This window comes from Nerophis lumbriciformis, linkage group LG03 (genome assembly GCF_033978685.3).
Source record: "Nerophis lumbriciformis linkage group LG03, RoL_Nlum_v2.1, whole genome shotgun sequence".
NCBI lineage: Eukaryota > Metazoa > Chordata > Actinopteri > Syngnathiformes > Syngnathidae > Nerophis > Nerophis lumbriciformis.
This window is the reverse complement of record NC_084550.2, coordinates 52,270,604-52,285,363: the sequence shown is the minus strand read 5'-3', so window position 1 is coordinate 52,285,363 and position 14,760 is coordinate 52,270,604. Positions and strand designations below refer to the sequence as shown.

Below are 14,760 nucleotides of genomic sequence, written 5' to 3'. Positions count from 1 at the left end.
AACGTCATACATTTTACATGTAAAAACAGATACCGATAACGAAACCAATAATTTCCGATATTACATTTTAAAGCATTTATCGCCCGATATTATCGGACATCCCTAATTCTAACTCGTAAAAAAATGTAAATAAAAGTCTGCTTACAGCCGAGCCAATGAGAGGTCCTCTATTTTGCCCATAAAACCTAACAAAAAAAAAGGCCAAAAAGCGCCAACAATACTACATTCACATTTCGTGATTTGAATACTAACCAAGTATTAGTGATCTCTTTTATTACAAGCGCTAACGCAAACAAAACTATTCACAGCGGCACCGTGATCAGTAACGTGCGTGTTTATGTTGTTACACCCACCTTTTCTTCGAGGACTATGAGTCTTTCTTCATCTAAACAGGACTATAACAACATTCTATCAGTCGGCATCCTAATGACAGCAGCCATTGTACATTAAGTGATGTTTTATTATGTTTGTTGGCTCTCATGAAGTCTGCAGTTGTAATCAGTGATGTAGTTAAAAAAAAAAACACGCTATAGCAATATAATTCTCTTCACTTCAAACGTAGTGATGCTTTTTTGAAATTAATGATCAAAATACGTGAATATTAAATGTTATTATAAATGTGCCCATTACTACATTGCATATATACTTACAGCATGTATATAAACCTTAATGGAGGTGTTTGGATGTTTTTATAAGGGCTTTATAGGCAGAATAGAGCAGCTTCTATAGGCTCCATTGTAAGCAGACTTTTGATCGCATTTATTTCCTAGTTAAAATGCATAAAAAAGAAAAAAAAATGTGTTTTTGTCTTACATAAGGATTGGGAATGATAGGCAAAATTCCAACAAAAGTACAGGTCTGTAGCTAACAGGTGGATAGTCTGCAGAGCTTGATTTTTATAAATGTGTGGCGAAGCCTCTTTTTCTTTTTCCCAAAGCTATTTGCTGTTAAGTGGTGGGGTATACACCGGGTGGGCTCATTACCTAGGGGCAGGTCAAACGCAGTATCATCAAGAAAGAAGGGTTTAGATTTTTTTTTTTTTTTTTTTTTTTTTTTTTTATAAATGGTATTCCATCATTGTGAGTAGAGCCAGAGAACTACAAAAAAATATGCTATTGTTATGTTCAAAGGGACACATCTAAAAAGTGTGTGCATGCTGTTATTCCTATTTTTCTTTATCTTTTAGGTATAAAAAGTGGTTATCCACTTCTATTAGGCTGCCACAGTGCTATACTTATACACAGCTTTTTCAACTCAGTTTGCAAACAAGACTGCAACAACGGGAAGTGAGGAGCAGCAAACAGTTCAATTAGAGCTACAACAGGTGAGTGGATCATAAGTAACATTACCAACTGTGTGTGTGTGTGTGTGTGTGTGTGTGTGTGTGTGTGTGTGTGTGTGTGTGTGTGTGTGTGTGTGTGTGTGTGTGTGTGTGTGTGTGTGTGTGTGTGTGTGTGCAGAGTTGTAGCCATTCTATTTTTAAGCTAAACTAGGTCTGACCTTTTACACTGCATATGCTGACTCATGTTCACGGCCTTTCCTCCTTAGTCTGAGGTACAGTTTGTCACAAATCATTTTACTCCGCCATAAATTAAATAAAAAGCCCTTTATGACTGAAAAATAAACATGGATGTGGGAGTGAACGCTTCATCTCGCATCAGAGTGAAACCCAGTCATTGACATCCTGTCTTTATTGATCCGACTTGCATAAGCCCTTCACTAATAAAAAGGCATAGTGGTGAGGGGTGAAACTGCGACACAAAGCAGCATAGTGTATAGATCCATATACTGCATATAGATACCCTGTCATATAGAGGATATTTTACAGTATGTCCTTAAAAAACAGTATAAAGAGAATCGTTCATTCAAGTCTTTCTAGTAGATTTTTAAAAACAGCGTGCAGGGCTCTATATAACAGGGGGGGCCACATCTGTCCCGGGAATGACATCATACAGACCCCCGAGTTCAGTTCAAAACTTAAAAGACAAACATTTTTGCAGCAAATTCCTAAAAAAAAAAAACTGACAACACTTTTGTTTTCCTTGAGACAAATGTCTCGCTCTCGTTAGCATTAGCCATGTTTTGAATCTCTGCTAAGGAAGTAAGGGGGCGAGCGAACGGTACGGAAGCTCATCTGGGCAATAAGTATGCCGATCCAGGGGAAGAAGAAAAAAATGATTTTTTTTTTATTTGATTTGATTTTTTTAAATTGCCTGCAACAAATAATTAGAATTGATCGATAAAATGTATATATTGCCCAGGCCTAATTTGGGATCTGCATGAATCCCGAAAATTTGAAATCAAGCGTGGAGATATTTATAAAATAATCTTGCCTTCTTTCATACTCCTGAGAAATGAGCTGTTTTACCTCATTAATTTTTTTTTATATAAAAAATGGAATTTGCCCTATTTGGTAACGTCAGCGGATTATCCATGTATGGTATAAATTTACCCAAATTGCTTTGCGCAGGTCTGCCATTGTAGTCTGACGCAGTAGTCAATAAGCTCTTTCTTTTATCTTTTATATGGGTACTAGTATTATATGTCTGGGTGGGGGGGGTCCTAATTTGGAAATAATGTGTACCCCTTTCAGATATCGCATTTAGTTCCCACTAAAACATTCACATGTTGCACAATGAGATGTAAATATGGGATCATGTGTACATTCCTGTAACTTTCTGTTTGTAAAATATACCATTATTAGTATTTCTTTAATATAATAACATCTTATGATTACGGTTCGGGTTCGGTGAACGCGCATATGAAACTGGTGGGGGTTCGGTACCTCCAACAAGGTTAAGAACCACTGGTCTAGACCAGGGGTGGGCAACCCGCGACTCTAGAGCCGCATGCGGCTCTTTAGCGCCGTCCTAGTGGCTCTCTGGAGCTTTTTAAAAAATTTATGAAAAATGGAAAAAGATGAGGGGAAGAAAATCTATTTTTTGTTTTAATATGGTTTCTGTAGGAGGACAAACATGACACACGCATCCCTAATTGTTACAAAGCACACTGTTTATATTAAACATGCTTCACTGATTCGAGTATTTGACGAGCGCCGTTTTGTCCTACTCATTTTGGCAGTCCTTGAACTCACCGTAGTTTGTTTACATGTATAACTTTCTCCGACTTTCTAGGACGTGTTTTATGCCACTTCTTTTTCTGTCTCATTTTGTCCACCAATCTTTTAACGTTGTGCATGAAAGGTGAGTTTTGTTGATGTTATTGACTTGTGTGGAGTGCTAATCAGACATATGCAAGCTAATCGATGCTAACATGCTATTTAGGCTAGCTATATGTACATATTGCATCATTATGCCTCATTTGTAGCTATATTTGAGGTCATTTAGTTTCCTTTAAGTCCTCTTAATTCAATTTATATCTCATGACACACTATCTGTATGTAATATGGCTTTTAATTTTTTGCGGCTCCAGACAGATTTGTTTTTGTATTTTTGGTCCAATATGGCTCTTTCAACATTTTGGGTTGCCGACCCCTGGTCTAGACAATTGCAGAATGAAACTGTGCAGCCAGTGTACCTAATGTAGTGGCCGCCGGATGCACGGCTGCACTTGTTGAGCTTCCACGCCACGCAGGGAGGGATTCTTTCGATCCTTCTTTCTGGCGTTCAAGGAGGAATTCAATCGCAGTGTGCGATGAAGGGAAATAAAGACGATTGACAGTGGAGAAAACACGCTGCAACAGCTGTGAGTCAAATGCCACCAGGGCACGCAGCACGGCCAAATGACACACACACACGCACACACACGCGCACGCACACGCACACACACACGCACACACACACACACACACACACACGCACGCACGCACGCACGCACACACACACTTCCTACTGCACATACCAATCAGCTAGCTAACGATAGCTTGTGGAGGGCACGTCACTACATTACACCCGAAGAAACAAACAACGAGGACGGGCTAAAGTTAGCTTCCACCGGCTAGCTGGCTGTCAAAGTTGCCGCCCTCCCTGCCCGCGAGGCGGCTTGTTGTCACCGGTAGCACGGCGGTGCTAGCCCCGCTAGCCCCGGAGCTGTCAACTTGAGAGTTCCAGCAAAGCCAGGCGGCGAGGCGGGGAGGAGGAGTAGGAGGAGGAGGGAGTGGAAAAGAGGGTGTCCCCCTGCGCCCCCCTGCCACGGCAAGCGGAAAGCTGTCAACCCGGGCCTGCCTGCGAGCCAGCCGGGGTTCAACCCCCCACCCCGCACTTCCCCGAAAAAGTCGCCCGGGCCTCGGTTCAACTTCCATGCCCTTGTAAGCTCACTTACTCTGGGGAAGAGCCGCCGCCGCTGCCGTTGTTGTTGACGGTGGTCTGCGTAATCCTCGCGGTAGTTTTACACTAACTGCTCTCGCCGTCTTTAGCCTTCCGCTTCAGTGTCTGCCCGCGGCCACAGAGGAGTTGTTCCCCGAGCGCTCGGCGCTTGTTGTTCCGGATAAGGTTCGCCGGTGTGTGCCTGCGGTGCCGTGGCGTCCCTTCACAGCTTCTCTCCGCCTTCTCCCGAGTTCGCCTCTCTCTGTCCGCGGCGCAGCCAACATCCGGGACTCTCCTCGCCTGCGACCGGATCTACTTTTGAGCAAGTCGACGCGCACCGAAGGTCTAGGTTTTTTTTTGCCGCCTTTTTTTGTCACTGCTCCTGCCGCAACAAAAAATAGTACGTCGTGGGCCAGGGCTGTTCTGGCTCAACTGGTGGCCCGCAAATTCAGTTGAACAGTACTTGTGAGAGACTCACAGTTTTGCAGCAGATTTTTTTAGAAAAATAACTTTTCTTACCTTATTGGTACCTGCTGTTATGTATTTAGGATAGGACTGGGCCAGGGGTCGGCAACCCAAAATGTTGAAAGAGCCATATTGGACCAAAAATACAAAAAATAATCTGTCTGGAGCCGCAAAAAATTAAAAGCCATATTACATACAGATAGTGTGTCATGAGATATAAATTGAATTAAGAGAATTTAAAGGAAACTAAATGACCTCAAATATAGCTACAAATGAGGCATTATGATGCAATATGTACATATAGCTAGCCTAAATAGCATGTTAGCATCGATTAGCTTGCAGTCATGCAGTGACCAAATATGTCTGATTAGCACTCCAACAAGTCAATAACATCAACAAAACTCACCTTTCATGCACAACCTTAAAATTTTGGTGGACAAAATGAGACAGAAAAAGAAGTGGCATAAAACACGTCCTAGAAAGTTATACATGTAAACAAACTACGGTGAGTTCAAGGACTGCCAAAATTAGTAGGACAAAACAGCGCTTGCCAAATACTCGAAGCAGTGAAGCATGTTTAATATAAACAGTGTGCTTTATAACAATTAGGGAGGTTTGTGTCATGTTTGTCCTCCTACAGAAACCATATTAAAACAAAAAATAGATTGTTTTCCCCTAATCTTTTTCCATTTTTCATACATTTCTGAAAAAGCTCCAGAGAGCCACTAGGGCGGCGCTAAAGAGCTGCATGCGTCTCTAGAACCGCGGGTTGCCGACCCCTGGACTGGGCCATACGGCCTAAAAATAAAATCTCCAATTTTTTTTTTTTTTTACAAACAATTAAATTTTTCCCGATTTTTTACCCTTACTTTTTAAAGAAACCATTCTAAACAAATAATACAGATAATTAAAAACAATGTTTGCTTTTATTTGATCAACAACTAGTCGCTTGAAATGACACTGAATGCTCTTAAATGGTAAATGGGTGGTACGTGTATAGCGTTTTTCTACCTTTTTTAAGGAACTCAAAGCGCTTTGACACTATTTTCCCCATTCACACACACACATTCACACACTGATGGCGGGAGCTGCCATGCACAGCGCTAACCAGGCCCATCAGGAGCAAGGGTGAAGTGTCTTGCTCAAGGACACAACGGACATGACTAGGATGGTAGAAGGTGGGGATTGAACCAGGAACCCTCAGATTGCTGGCACGGCCACTCTCCCAACTTCGCCACGCCACGTCTTACTCTTAGCGAAGTCTAATTTGATTAATGTTGTTCTATTTAGACTAGATATAAATGTTTCCTTTTTTTTTGGAATAATTTTTAAAGAACTAAATTAACAGCTTCCTCTGGGATGCAATAGGTAAAGTACCACTGATAGTCACACACACACTAGGTGTGGTGAGATTATCCTCTGACTTTGACCCATCACTCTCACCCCCTGGGAGGTGAGGGGAGCAGTGAGCAGCAGCGGCGGCCACGCCCGGGAAACATTTTGGTGATTTAACCCCCAATTCCAACCCTTGATGCTGAGTGCCAAGCAGGGAGGTAATGGGTCCCATTTTCATAGTCTTTGGTATGACTCGACCGGGGTTTGAACTCGCGACCTACCGATCTCAGGGCGGACACTCTAACCACTGGGCCACTGATACTTCTGTATTAAATAAAATACTTCTGTTAGCAAAAATGTAGCATTGCCCATTGCATGCAAATAAATAATAATCTTCAACATTGAGATTAATATTGTGAAAACTTAAAACATTTGGCGGGCCGTGCGTTTCCCACCTAGGCCTTCAGTGATGTCCTACTTAGTCCGACTTCAATAAATACCTCTCAAAATACCATAATTTATGTCGCCACATGACCACCGCTTGTAAAATACTATACACAAACACACTAGCGCACTACTGGGCATTGAATAAACTCAATTTGTCACTAGTGTACAAAAAGGGCTATTTTCTGGCGCATTTAAAAATCAATAAACCCGCATCGGACGTGGTACTGTCAAAACAAAATTAATCGTAAAAAACATTTTGAATGTGAAAAAATATATTTGAACTCACAATACCACTTGTATTGTATATTTGTCACCTAATCAACGTTTTGCTCTGCTACTTTGTTGGTTAAAAAAGTGAGTACCGCTGATTTCTCCGCTGGCCGGGTACGGCTCCGGTGCCACTTTCTGCTTTCGTAAATCACAACTTGTGATTGGATACCTGGGAGCGACAAGTGAGTATACAATCACAGTCCCGTTCAACGTAAGGCTACTGTCAACAACTTGTGAGCTCATCGGCTATCGCAACTGTCTGTTAACTGAATGTCCTCCGTTCGCTAAACTGCACAGCCGGCGCTAATGTTGGGTCAGAAGGCCTCCGGCAGAATTCATACAACGCTGGCAACAAGCTCGCTGAATTCTGATTGGATAAAAGCTCCAACTTAAAAGAGCCTGGAGCCTAATATGACTTGAAGAGAATATGATGAATATTTTTATATCTTTATGGAAAGTCAATTAAAAATAAAATATTATGAATTAATGATCATGATTTATGTTAAGCCAGCAGAGAAGGTCTGACGGCACACCACTGCTTGCGCACTACTGGGCATTGAATCAATTTGTCAATACAAAACGGGCTATTTTTTGGTGCCTATAAAAATCAATAAACCCGCATCAGACGTGGTACTGTCAAAACTAAAATAATTGTAAAAAAAAACATTTTGAATGTGAAAAAATATATTTGAACAATTTGTAAAGCCATTGGTACCGCTCGGAGTGGGTTGATTTGAGTGGAACCATTTCACCGCCAAGACAGCTTAACTTGTTTCCGGGGTTGGCTGACCTCGTTTCACAAGATCTAGTCCAATGGTTCTTAAAGGGGAACATTATCACAATTTCAGAAGGGTTAAAACCATTAAAAATCAGTTCCCAGTGGCTTATTTTATTTTTCGAAGTTTTTTTCAAAATTTTACCCATCACGCAATATCCCTAAAAAGAGCTTCAAAGTGCCTGATTTTAACCATCGTTATATACACCCATCCATTTTCCTGTGACGTCACACAGTGATGCCAATACAAACAAACATGGCGGATAGAACAGCAAGTTTATAGCGACATTAGCTCGGATTCAAATTCGGATTTCAGCGGCTTAAGCGATTCAACAGATTACGCATGTATTGAAACGGATGGTTGTAGTGTGGAGGCAGGTAGCGAAAACGAAATTGATGAAGAAACTGAAGCTATTGAGCCATATCGGTTTGAACCGTATGCAAGCGAAACCGACGAAAACGACACGAAAACGACACGACAGCCAGCGACACGGGAGAAAGCGAGGACGAATTCGGCGATCGCCTTCTAACCAACGATTGGTATGTGTTTGTTTGGCATTAAAGGAAACTAACAACTATGAACTAGGTTTACAGCATATGAAATGCATTTGGCAACAACATGCACTTTGAGAGTGCAGACAGCCCAGTTTTCATCAATTAATATATTCTGTAGACATACCCTCTTCCGTTTAATTCGCCAAATTTCACCCATTTAGAGTTCGGAAATCGGTTGAAAAAATATATGGTCTTTCTTCTGCAACATCAAGGTATATATTGACGCTTACATAGGTCTGGTGATAATGTTCCCCTTTAACCTGGGTTTAATCGAACCCTAGGGGTTCGGTGAGTCGGGCTCAGGGGTTCGGCGGAAGTCAAGACACACCCGACTCATCGTGTAAATAAAAACTTCTCCCTATCGGCGTATTACGGATACGGCAACAGCAGAAGTCAGACTGATTTGCAGGTGTGTAATTTGTTGTGAGTTTATGCACTGTGTTGGTTTTGTTCTTTGAACAAGGTGATGTTCATGCACGGTTCATTTGGTGCACCAGTAAAAAAACATGGTAACACTTTAGTATGGGGAACATATTCACCATTAATTAGTTGCTTATTAACATGCAAATTAGTAACATATTGGCTCTTAACTAGTCATTATTAAGTACTTATTAATGCCTTATTCGGTATGGCCTTATTATAACCCTAACCCTCTAACCCTGGCCCTAACCTTCGAACCCTAACCCTAACCAAATAACTCTAAATTAAGTCTTAGTTACTTAGTTTGATCATATTACGCGTATACTGGCTCACCTGTACTGGCTTCCTGTGCACTTAAGATGTGACTTTAAGGTTTTACTACTTACGTATAAAATACTACACGGTCTAGCTCCAGCCTATCTTGTCGATTGTATTGTACCATATGTCCCGGCAAGAAATCTGCGTTCAAAGAACTCCGGCTTATTAGTGATTCCCAGAGCCCAAAAAAAGTCTGCGGGCTATAGAGCGTTTTCTATTCGGGCTCCAGTACTTTGGAATGCCCTCCCGGTAACAGTTAGAGATGCTACCTCAGTAGAAGCATTTAAGTCCCATCTTAAAACTCATTTGTATACTCTAGCCTTTAAATAGACACCCTTTTAGACCAGTTAATCTGCCGTTTCTTTTCTTTTCTCCTCTGCTCCCCTCTCCCTTGTGGAGGGGGGAGCACAGGTCCGGTGGCCATGGATGAAGTGCTGGCTGTCCAGAGTCGGGACCCGGGGTGGACCGCTCGCCTGTGCATCGGTTGGGAACATCTCTGCGCTGCTGACTCGTCTCCGCTCGGGATGGTGTCCTGCTGGCCCCACTATGGACTGGACTCTTACTATTATGTTGGATCCACTATGGACTGGACTCTCACAATATTATGTCACACCCACTCGACATCCATTGCATTCGGTCTCCCCTACAGGGGTGGGGGGGGGTGGGGAGGGGGGGGGGGGGTTACCCACATATGCGGTCCTCTCCAAGGTTTCTCATAGTCATTCACATCGACGTCCCACTGGGGTGAGTTTTTCCTTGCCCTTATGTGGGCTCTGTACCGAGGATGTCGTTGTGGCTTGTGCAGCCCTTTGAGACACTTGTAATTTAGGTCTATATAAATAAACATTGATTGATTGTTTGAGAATATGTTCCCATCATGTCCAAAACACTCTAAATTAAGTCTTTGTTACTTAGAATATGTTCCCCATACTAAAGTGTTACCAAAAAACATATAACTTTGTCTTGAATTTGAAAAAAACCAAAACATTTTATTTTTCACTAAAGAAGGGTTCGATGAATGTGCATATGAAACTGGTGGGGTTCGGTACCTCCAACAAGGTTAAGAACCACTTCTAGTCCCTTTTTAAATATCCTTCTTGCAAATACTGTATATATCTGCCACCTAATCAACGTTTTGCTCTGCTTTTTTGTTGGGTTTGTTGGTTAAAAAATTAAGTACCGCTGATTTCTCCGCTGGCCGGGTATGGCTCTGGTGCCACTTTCTGCTTTCACAAATTTTGATTGAATATTTGGGAGTGACAAGTGAGTATCCAATCACAGTCATATTCAACGTAAGGCTACCTAGATGGGCTACTGTCAAAAACTCGTGATCTGATCGGCTATTGCAACTGTCTGTTAACTGAATGTCCTCCGTTCGTTAAACTGCACAGCCGCCGCTAATGTTGGTTCAAAAGGCCTCCGGCAGAATATTTTTATATATTTATGAAAAATAAATTAAAAATAAAATGAACTTTTACTCATTTATGATCATGACTTATGGTAAGCCAGCAGAAAAGGTCTTGCTGGCCCTGACGGCACACCATTGCCAGAACTGGCGGTATAGCTCGGTTGGTAGAGTGGCCGTGCCAGCAACTTGAGGGTTCCAGGTTCGATCCCCGCTTCCGCCATCCTAGTCACTGCCGTTGTGTCCTTGGGCAAGACACTTTACCCACCTGCTCCCAGTGCCACCCACACTGGTTTAAATGTAATTTAGATATTGGGTTTCACTATGTAAAGCGCTTTGAGTCACTAGAGAAAAAGCGCTATATAAATATAATTCACTTCACTTCACAACTGTATTGCGAATACATACCGACACTTTGTACATGTATGTGTTCAAAATTATCAAATATTTTTGTATTTTTCATTCAGTTAATTGTGTTTTTCGAACATGCATACAGTTACAATATGATACATCACATACAGTATTTTTTATTTTATTTTCAGTGAATTGTAAAATGAATTATATATTTATATAGCGCTTTTTCTCTCATGACTCAAAGCACTCTGAAAACAAACATTATCTACATTTGAGCTACATCTACCCTAGTATGGGTGGTACTGGGAGCAAGGTGGATGAAATCTTGCCCAAGGACATAACTGCAGTGGATAGGGATGGCAGAAGCTGGATTCGAACCAGCAACCCTCAAGTTTATGGCCGGTGTTGTGAAAAAATGTGCTGCTTCATAAGAAAAAAATGCAACCAGTTGCGTAATCCGATAGTTAGCAACATAAGTAATGGACGGATGGATTAACTTTTCAAAAAATGTCCGAAATAGATATAAAACAAGTGCTTTTGCACTTTTTATAATCATTCATATATGAGCTTGTCAAAATATGTATTGTTGACATTCATTCTGTCACCATACAGTACAGATCAGTGGTGCCCAAAGTGGGGGACCAAATTTGGCCCACTGAGTAATTTCAAAATGTCATTTCCTAAATGTAATCTATATTACGGGGACGGGTATAGCTCGGTTGGTAGAGTGGCCGTGCCAGCAACTTGAGGGTCCAAGGTTTGATCCCCGCTTCCGCCATCCTAGTCACTGCCGTTGTGTCCTTGGGCAAGACACTTTATCCACCTGCTCCCAGTGCCACCCACACTGGTTTAAATGCAACTTAGATATTGGGTTTCACTACGTAAAGCGCTTTGAGTCACTAGAGAAAAGCGCTATATAAATATAATCCACTTCACTATATTCATGCTGGCATATTTCAAGCTCACACAATCATTGATGGCATGTCAGCAGGCTAAAAAGTCGCCATTTATCAGATATGATTATCTCCGCTACCTCAAAACGAGGTTTTGTATCGGGATGCCTTTGAAAGACGGAGACAATTGAAGGCAGAGAAGATTTTTTCATCTGACGCCAAACTTGCTAATTTCCTTCTTGATAGGTAAGTAAGGCATTTACGTTTTCTTATTACTTGTAAATAAATGGAAATGGACATTTGGTATGTAAACTATATTGTCCAATGCAGTCTATGATCTTGTCTAACAAAGCTAGTATGTTCATGCAATGAATGCTTAGTGTGATGGTGCATAGCTCCTAGGGCAGGGGTCGGCAACCCAAAATGTTGAAAGAGCCATATTGAACCAAAAATACAAAAACAAATCTGTCTGGAGCCGCAAAAAAATAAAAGCCATGTTACATACAGATAGTGTGTCATGAGATATAAATTGAATTAAGAGGACTTAAAGGAAACTAAATGACCCCAAATATACCTACAAATGAGGCATAATGATGCAATATGTACATATAGCTAGCCTAAATAGCATGTTAGCATCGATTAGCTTGCAGTCATGCAGTGACCAAATATGTCCGATTAGCACTCCACACAAGTCAATAACATCAACAAAACTCACCTTTCATGCACAACCTTAAAAGTTTGGTGGACAAAATGAGACAGAAAAAGAAGTGGCATAAAACACGTCCTAGAAAGTCGGAGAAAAATATACATGTAAACAAACTACGTGAGTTCAAGGACCGCCAAAATTAGTAGGACAAAACGGCGCTCGCCAAATACTCGAAACAGTGAAGCATGTTTAATATAAACAGTGTGCTTTATAATAATTAGGGAGGTTTGTGTCATGTTTGTCCTCCCACAGGAACCATATTAAAACAAAAAATATATTTTTTCCCCCTCATCTTTTTCCATTGTTCATACATTTTTGAAAAAGCTCCAGAGAGCCACTAGGGCGGCGCTAAAGAGCCCCATGCGGCTCTAGAGCCGCGGGTTGCCGACCCCTGTCCTACTGTAATACTTAGCCTGCTAGCCCGGTCAATGACACATCGACATACAGGCTAACGGGGGAAAAATATGCCCGTCGATGCGTCTTCGAACTGAACCTATGTGGATATGGGTAGTGTCAGTGCCTATTTCGGTCTCATTATGCTGATACGTTGAGGAAATGGGTTCCAACATTAGCACGGCTGTCATCGCGGCAATGAGAAACGTATGGAGACAGCCAATCACACGATAAAATAATTCCTCATTCGTGTAGCCTACAGGCATATCTTGGTAAAATGTATCCTCCTTAAAGTTGGGCGTACATTAGGCTGCTAAGCATGCTCTACTTATTTTCACCAGTATAACCATTCCTAGCGTTGGTTGTAGTCTGTTTTAGTCTTCGTTTTCTGATAGTACTGACAATAACCATATTATTGCCATTTGTTGTGATATTGTATGCAGGCATGACGTACTTCTTCCTGAAAATAGCCTAATTTCTGTGTAAAATGTGTTGGTTAGAGATTTGTTATCTACAAAACGCTTGTCTATTCAGCTATTATGGTGGAAGTTTGAAGTTCCTTGGACTAGCCCAGTCAATCAAGCTGGATTTGGCAGCGTATCTGGCAACCTCAGTCAGGGAGAGGGGGAGGGGACTACAGAATTTTGACCGGTGATTGCAGTACCATTTCTGGCCACATTATTACATATGGCACCTTTAAATTTTGAGCGTTGACACGCGTGCTAAATAGCATTGGGCAGCACATTTTTATGGGTAGCACATTTTTCCAGAACGCCGGTTGCTCTACCATCTCAGCCGCCCCTTTACAACATGTCCGAAAAGGATTAGAACATCAAAGCAGTTAGTTCACTTCCCGTTCTCATTTTGTAACACAACTTAAATCAATGAGTAATAAATACAACCATTCTCTTAAATAAATAGTTCATTGTATTTGATTCACATAATTAGAAGAAAAATCTAATTTTCAATGAGGTTACATTTTTATTTATCAGGATTCTTCTTCCTTTTACTTTGTAAACACTTTGCGTTTGCACAGTTTCTTAAACTTGGATCATTTTAGTAGATTGTTTGACTTCTTTGCTAAATTAATTCCATTATTTAATTTCACATATTGAGATACAAAAGGTCTTAAGTGTTGGACGTGCATACAAATGTTTGAAATGAGATGTTTTTCTAAGGTTATATTTCTCTTGTTTTGTTAAGAAAAATTGTTGGGTTGCAGGTTATAGTTTGCTTTGTGCATAATTTAATTTGTTGGTCCGACTCCTGATAATAATCAGAATATTAATTAATTAATGTAAATGTTTTATACAAACAAACCTATTCTATACCTATACAAATATATATATATATATATATATATATATATATATATATATATATATATGTTATTTCAGAGCACTTCATAGCACCCTATTTTATAAAGTGTCCTACAGACACTATATATAACCTCAATAACAAATAAATTGATCATAACTAACCTGTTTTGAATTGTGTGTTTTAATAGATACATGAACAAAACAATATATTGGGCCATAAATGTGTGTGTCACATACTGTTTCATAAACATGTTCTTTTTACTTTAGCTCATTATTCATGAAGTGCATGCAGTTAAGTACAGTTAGTGCTTCTTGTCCATAGATTGTGGAACATCAATACATTGATAAAACAAACCCATGTATTTCCACACAGAAACTAACCAGGCACATACTGTAAACATGCAAGATTGAGGAACAGGTTGTTGCTGTGGTCTCGTCTGCAATGCAACAACGCCCCCTTTTGGTTCATCACAAGACTAGTTTTTGAAAGTCAGAGTCATAGAAATGTTACATCACGTTTTTCAGCCAGAGCCTTGCAATGGAATGCTCAAGAAACACATAAGTAAAAATCACCTAATCAAGATAACGTTACCAACAAGTAACTTATTTGTTTTACTTGCAATTTTTGGTTACGTTTAAGTCGTTGCGATGTTTTTTTCTAAAAATTACCCATGTACATATTCACTGAAAGACCAGTGAAGAATTAATCAAATAAAGCAAATTAGAAGGAAAACCTGCGATTGAATATTATTGTTTTAGCACGTAGTACCAAAGATGGCCTCTCGGGGCAGTACAGTAACATGCCGGTGTTTACAAAGAGCGAAGAAAAAGTGTCGCCAG

The 14,760-nt window shown here is 40.6% G+C and overlaps 1 protein-coding gene across 2 annotated transcripts in view; it reads right to left on the bottom strand.

Annotated features, from left to right (window-relative positions):
- Positions 1-4,530, bottom strand: part of foxj3 (forkhead box J3) — a 362,845-nt gene extending 358,315 nt beyond the window's left edge. For both annotated transcript variants that reach the window (XM_061939093.2, XM_061939109.2), the window contains exon 1: positions 4,282-4,530. The gene's annotated coding sequence lies outside the window, so the exon portion shown is untranslated. The remainder of the gene's footprint in view (positions 1-4,281) is intronic.
- Between the last annotated feature and the right edge of the window lie 10,230 nt (positions 4,531-14,760).